This window comes from Panthera pardus, unplaced genomic scaffold (genome assembly GCF_024362965.1).
Source record: "Panthera pardus isolate Hobbes unplaced genomic scaffold, ASM2436296v1 HiC_scaffold_17, whole genome shotgun sequence".
In the NCBI taxonomy this organism is placed as follows: domain Eukaryota; kingdom Metazoa; phylum Chordata; class Mammalia; order Carnivora; family Felidae; genus Panthera; species Panthera pardus.
In genome coordinates this window covers 58,177,037-58,184,033 of record NW_026526732.1, presented here as the reverse complement: position 1 = coordinate 58,184,033, position 6,997 = coordinate 58,177,037, and positions in this window count along the sequence as shown.

The window sequence follows — 6,997 nt, the reverse complement described above, 5'->3', positions numbered from 1 at the left end:
CCATCATCTTATTTAATTTCTTTCCCATTTGTGTTTTACCTAAAATTTCTTTGAATGACTACCACGAGACTTGTGCATTCTTGCTAGAGTAAGATACCCCTAACTCTCCATTGATGTGGATAGAATACAACTATTCACAAGTTTTCAAGTCTATGTAGAATCTAAGACAAAACAGAATTTTTCTCAGTATTAAAACAAACAAAAAAGACCTTTTCTCCAGGGCCTGCTAAACCCTTCAAAGGAGTCTGCAGCGGTTCCAGCGGATCGTGTCTTCCTTGTTTGAGTTATTTTAGAAGTGAGAACTAGGAATGCAGCCTCACATGAGAGAGAGAAATAACGCACGTTTGTATTTTCAGTATTTTACGTCTAGTGTGTCTTCCTTATCTTTTTTATTCTTTTGCCAGCTCAAAATGCATCCAGCACAAGATGCTTCCAAAATATTGTATCAGCAAATAATCTTTTCTTGGAAATCAAGAAAGCTCTATCTAATACATCCAAAAATTGTATCGGCAAATATTCTTTCCTTGGAAATCAAGAAAGCTCTATCTAATACAATGAGAACGTTAGAACCAATAGTGGGAAACTTGGTTCCACTCTGACCTAGGTTCCACACTGACCTATGTCTCTTAGCTTCTCTCTTCTTTAATTTCCTCACGTGGAAATTGAGAAATAAAGGCATGCATCCGGTCTTTCATAGGGATTGTCGTCAGAATTACGTAAGAGAATATTTGAGGGGAAAACAAGTTGTTGAAGAAATTTGAAATATCTAAAAATCACTAATAGTAGGAAAAAAAATAGTGAACTGCTACCTCCTGGTAATGTAGTAATGTGACTGATTCTAGCAAGCCTCATCCTGCAGGTGAATCTTCAGTACTTCCTAATTGTATTCTGTCTCTCCCTTCTTAAAGAAATTCAGCAGCCTATGCGATTATACAAACTAAATTGCCGTGCCAGTACAGAACTTTTTTAAAATTCCACACATAAAAATACACAAGCCTTTCAAATCTCACACAGAAATTAGGTTTGGACTGCAGGTCTGAGACCTATTACTCAATATTTATTGAGATAGACATGTGATTTAAACCAAGATGAGGATAGAAAACGTAATCATTATCCATCTATTTGGCATGTCTGTGAAAAGCCATTATGACCTATTTCATTATACCTTTTCATTATGCTATTTACTATGTTAATTGAAACTTTATAATGTTGGAAGCATATAAAAAATTCTTTAAGCCTATAGCACATACCAGAATAAATCCTCTAAGACAGTACATTTTAGAACTCATATTTATGTTATAGCATAGAAAGACCCATGAAACTCAAGAGTAAAGGCAAATGATTGCCATTTAAGGAGAATAGAGCTGATTAATCATGCCTCCTTTATCAATTTGATTGTTTAGTTAACAAGTTATCAGTCAGGTCAAGACCACCCCTCAGAGCCAAAGCCCTGAGAAAAATAACAAAGAGAAAAATAATGCTTGAGTCAAAGCCAACATTAAGACCCCTTTGATCCCGCAGGACTGACATACTTGCTTGATGTCAAAAAAATTTTTGTTCAAAGACAAAGCCTTTTATTTTACAATTTAAGTTACGGCTCAAAATGCAAAAATTTAATTTTCCCTAAAAAATACTTTTTGAATACATTTGAGTGAATTCATCATAATAAATTCAAAACTTCAAAAATAAAACAGTAAGAATATTTCTAATTTGTGCTGTTGGAACAAGACAAGAGATTTTTTAGGTGAACATTTAATGTGCACAAGTGATGCTGACAAATGTATTTCTTCCTTAAAAGTTAGATTTCACGGTAATGGATTTTTAAATAGGTGACTAATGTTTTTGACAAGCCTGAAATTTCTGGAAATGTTCTCTCATTCATTGGAACAAAATGATTTAGCATGAATCTCTGGGTCATGATATTCATAAGTCTTTAGAAAAAAAATCAGAGAGCAGTTTTCCAACTGTTATTTTCAGATGAGGTAAGTATATTTAGGATAAAGTTAACTAGCTATGTTCTCTGTTCTACAGAATGAGTTAAATATCACTTGTGAATTTAACTGTTAAAGGCTTTTAATGGTTTACAAAATCTTGTACTTGTTTCAAAACTCCAATTCAAAATACATCTGTTTATGCATCCTTATGCTTTTAGAAGAAGAGCTACATAATAACCAAGTATTAGAGACCATAGGTAGATATTTTGCAAGATTGAAAACTGGCTAATCATTTCAGTCACCTGAAAATGACTTGCCAATAGAATCTAATGAAGCTTTACATATTAACTTTCATAAGTCTATAGTGGAAAAGCAGCAGCTGTTAACACTTTTTAAATATGTGTGTGTGTGTGTGTGTGTGTGTGTGTGTGTGTGCACAAATACATGTATACAATGGGCTATAGATTTAAGATTTATTTTGCACAAGAGGTAAATAAATATATAAATATAAATATAAATATATAGATAGATAGATAGATAGATAGATAGATAGATAGATAGATAAGATTTGGATCTTTTTCCTGCATCAAATAAAGCAGTTTAAGCTTAGCCTTTATGTTGCCAAATATAAAAAAAAATTACATATATATGTTTCTGTTCATCAGCTGCCTCTAAAATAAAGAACAGGGGTGCCTGGGTGGCTCCGTTGGCTGAGCGTCCAACTTCGGCTCAGGTCATGATCTCACAGCTGGTGAGTTTGAGCCCCGCATCAGGCTCTGTGCTGACAGCTCAGAGCCTGGAGCCTGCTTCAGATTCTGTGTCTCCCTCTCTCTCTGCCCCAACCCACTTGCATTCTGTCTCTGTCTCTTTCAAAAGTAAATAAACATCAAAAACATTAAAGAAAATAAATTAAATAAAGAACAAATCTCTGAATTTTGCCCATAAGATAATCAAAAAGCATTTCTATTTCTTCAGATTTTTCTTGGATAATATGTTAATCTCAACAAATTAGATTTTCAAGCAGGTGAAATTTAACATTGTCTATCTAACTCTAGGTGTAGATACAGATCTTCCTCAACTTAGGATGGGGTTATATCCCAATAAAACCATCGTAAGTTGAAAATATCCTAAGTCAAAATGCGTTTAACACACCAAACCTACCATAGTTCAGCCTAGTCTACCTTAAACATGCTCAGAACACTTCCATTAGTCTATAGTTGGGAAAATCATCTAACACAAAGCCTATTTTCTAATAAAGTATTGACTATCTCATGTAATTTATTGAACCATGTACTAAAAGTGAAACAGAATGTCTGGATGGGTATGGAATGGTTGTAAGTATATTGCTTACCTTCCTGATCCTGAGTCTGACTGAGGGCTGCAACTCACCACTGTTGCCTGGCATCACAAGAAAGCATCATCCCCCATATCCTACTGACTGTTTAGATTTCTATTGGATACATATTGCCTTTACACCATTGTAAAGTTGAAAACTCATTAAGCTGAACCATTGTAAGTTGGGATCATCCACACTGAGGTTTTAATTGTAGCAATTTATTTTCATTTGACTATGGATATGTCAGTGCCTTTTATGGGAATCATAACATGTAACCAACATAAAATTAATATTTTTTCATAAGGAATCATTAAAAGAATTCCATTGCATTGGTTTTAATCCACGCTGCTAAATAAATGAATAAATGGTGAAGTTTCTTTGATGTAGGGCAGGATACTGGAGTGCCCATGACATCATACAAGTCAGCTCCAGGAACATAAAATGGTATTTAATTGTTACTCAAAAGATGAAATACATATTTTCTCTTTGAAAATACTCAGAGGCCTGTGTTTAGCCTTTGTATGGTCTGCTGTCACTACTCCATATTTACTGACTCTAAATCTTTTACCCATTGCCCCACTGCTTCCTTATCTTTACCACTAGATTTTTGGTGTAAGTTAGCCAATATGACTGTTCCTTTCAATACTCGTGCTTGTTTGTCGTAAAATTCACATTTTCTTACATCAAATACCATGCATGTTTTCAATTTCACTCTATTTCTCCACTTTCTGTTGTGGATATTTTAATGGCTTCCCTTTCTTGAAAGTATATGCTCTTATGGACTACACAACAATAAACACAACAGAACTCATCCCTTCTTTCTCCTGTCCCTGTTCTGTAATTTCTTTTCCTCTTTCTCAACTCTCCCCTTCTCCCTCTGCCCCCACTTTTCTTACAACTAAAGCATACTTGGCATCTGCCAACTGCTCTACACAGGCCTCCCTAAGCACTTCACATATTTTCTAATCCTTTGGTAAATATTCTTCTTCCTTTTTTAGAGATGAAGCAACTCAGATCTGGATAGTTAACTGATTCTTCCTTAATTAGTAAGATCTTTGTTATAAACTATATATTTCTTTAATTTTTTTAACGTTTATTCATTTTTGAAAGACAGAGAGAGACAGAGTGTGAGCTGGGGAGGGGCTGAGAGGGAGGGAGACACAGAACCCAAAGCAGGCTCCAGGCTCAGAGCTGTCAGCACAGAGCCTGACACAGGGCTCCAAGAACCATGAGATCATGACCTGAACTGAGGTCGGACACTTAACCACCTGAGCCACCCAGGTGCCCTAAACTATATTTTATTCTTTAATCCATAACCAACTACCTAAACTTAGATAACAGTGGCTGATCTTTAGGTTTTATCTTCATTTTGTCACCAAGACAAAATTAATAGGAAGTAAGAAATATCTCATTTTTATCAGGCTGCTATAACCAAAAAAATATAGAGAAGAATTCCATCTTTTTTGTAATTCAACCTCATTTATGCAGCATGAATTGTGGAAATTCTCCCTTTAACCAATGTAAACTTTCTTTTTTTTTTCTTTTTTTCCATTACTGATTCCAAACTTTACAACATTTCTTCTCAGTCTTCCTTCCAAGGCACCCAGCCATCAACAACATAAGAATTCTCATATCTAAAAACACCGTTCAAAATTGAAACATGAATGTAAATATCTACAATAGAATCTTGCTTATTTCATTGCATACTCTCTGATAAGGATGAGTAAGTTTATGGCATTGTATTACACCTGCTTCATTATGTTATTTTGAAAAGCACAAACTTCTAGATAGATCTTGCTTACTTTGGTTGGAGGACTGTCTACTAAAGACTGGCATAGGTATAATTTAAGGTTAAGAGAACACATAAATAGAGAGATAGCTTATTCCCTTATTAGAAAATCATAAGCAAAATTCTCATTTAAAATTTATAAAGCTCCAGGGCATGGGTGGATGAGTTTAGCATCCAACTCTTGGTTTCAAATCAGGTCATGATCTCAGGTTCATAGGATTAAGCCCCAAGTAGGGTTCTGTGCTGACAGTGCAGAGCCTATTTGGGATGCTCTCTCTCCCTCTTTCTCTGCCCCTCCCCTGATCTCTCTCTCTTTCTCTCTTTCCCTCTCTCTCTCTCAGAATAAATAAGCTGTAAAAAAAATTATAAAGTTCATTAAAATTCACCTGCAAAATATATTATGAAGTAACAGTTCGCTGTATTAAAGTTAAATGTAACAGCAACAAAACTAATGTAAAAACACAAATTTGAAACAAATTTACTTAATGCTTCACTTTCAAAAGATTTCATTTATTTGCATTTCCTACTGTTCCCATAAATATCCTACATAACAAGTTTTTTTTAATGTTTATTCGTTTTTGAGAGAGAGAGAGAGAGAGAGAGAGAGAGAGGGAGAGGGAGGGGCAGAGAGAGAGACACAGAATCTCAAACAGGCTCCAGGCTCTAAGTTATCAGCACAGAAGCCTACACGGGGCTCAAACTCCAGAAGGGAGAGATCATGACGTAGGCCAAAGTCAGACACTTAACCAACTGAGCCACCCAGGCACCGCATATCAATAGTTTTTGACCAAAATAGCATATTTTTCAGATACCTTAAGGTATTTCACCAACTATCACAATTTCTTCAAGGACCATTCACAAAGATTCTTACTATTTACCTTCATATAAAAGCATAGAAGCATATAAAAGTATCATCAAAAGGTACATTGAAAGAAATTATATCTGGGGCGCCTGGGTGGCTCAGTCGGTTAAGTGGCCGACTTCGGCTCAGGTCATGATCTCACGGTCCGTGGGTTCGAGCCCCGCATCAGGCTCTGTGCTGACAGCTCAGAGCCTGGAGCCTGTTTCAGATTCTGTGTCTCCCTCTCTCTGATCTTCCCCCGTTCATGCTCTGTCTCTCTCTGTCTCAAAAATAAATAAATGTTAAAAAAAATTTAAAAAAAGAAAGAAATTATATCACTGCCAAATGTCTCAAAGTGGTAGAACAAAGAGTAGAAGCTGTTATGCTGAGTTTGGAAGAAGTTGCCCTAAACTGGTAAATCGGTGATGGATAATTTCACAAAATTATTGCAAATTTTTGAGTGGCACACAATTTCCCTTGCCATCTTCAGTGACGTCAATATAGTTCTTTTATTTTGCTTGCAATTTAAATATGCAAATTTTGATGAGAAATTTTCCACAAATACAGTTCTATAAGCACAAAGTTGTGATCAAATGTTGATTCTGTATATAAATGGCCATGACAAGCTTAAGGTTCTTCAAAAAAATTACAAAATGCATCTGCTTTATATCTATATAAAACTGTCTAATGTAATTCATATATGTTCTTTTTCACAGGTTAGATCAGTTATTTGGCCTATAATTGATTGGAATGATCAAACTGTGACATGTATAAAAAACAAAGAAAAGTAACTTATTTTTCATGATTGTATGCAGCATATTTTAAGAAATTCCACAGCATTATTAGTTAAGACTTTTTCAAGATTTTTTTACTAAAATTAGCACATTATAAAAATTATCAACATTTTTGCATGCAGGCACATTTATTTTCTTAGAGTAAATATTTCATGGTGGAATTGATACAGAAAATGTTTGAGAATATCCCAAATATTCCTTTTCAAAACCTTAAGATGGTTACATAACTGTTTCAAGGACTAATTTTCTAGCCTTTTAACCAGGAAGCTCAAGTCATATGATATCAGTGGCCAATTAGATTTT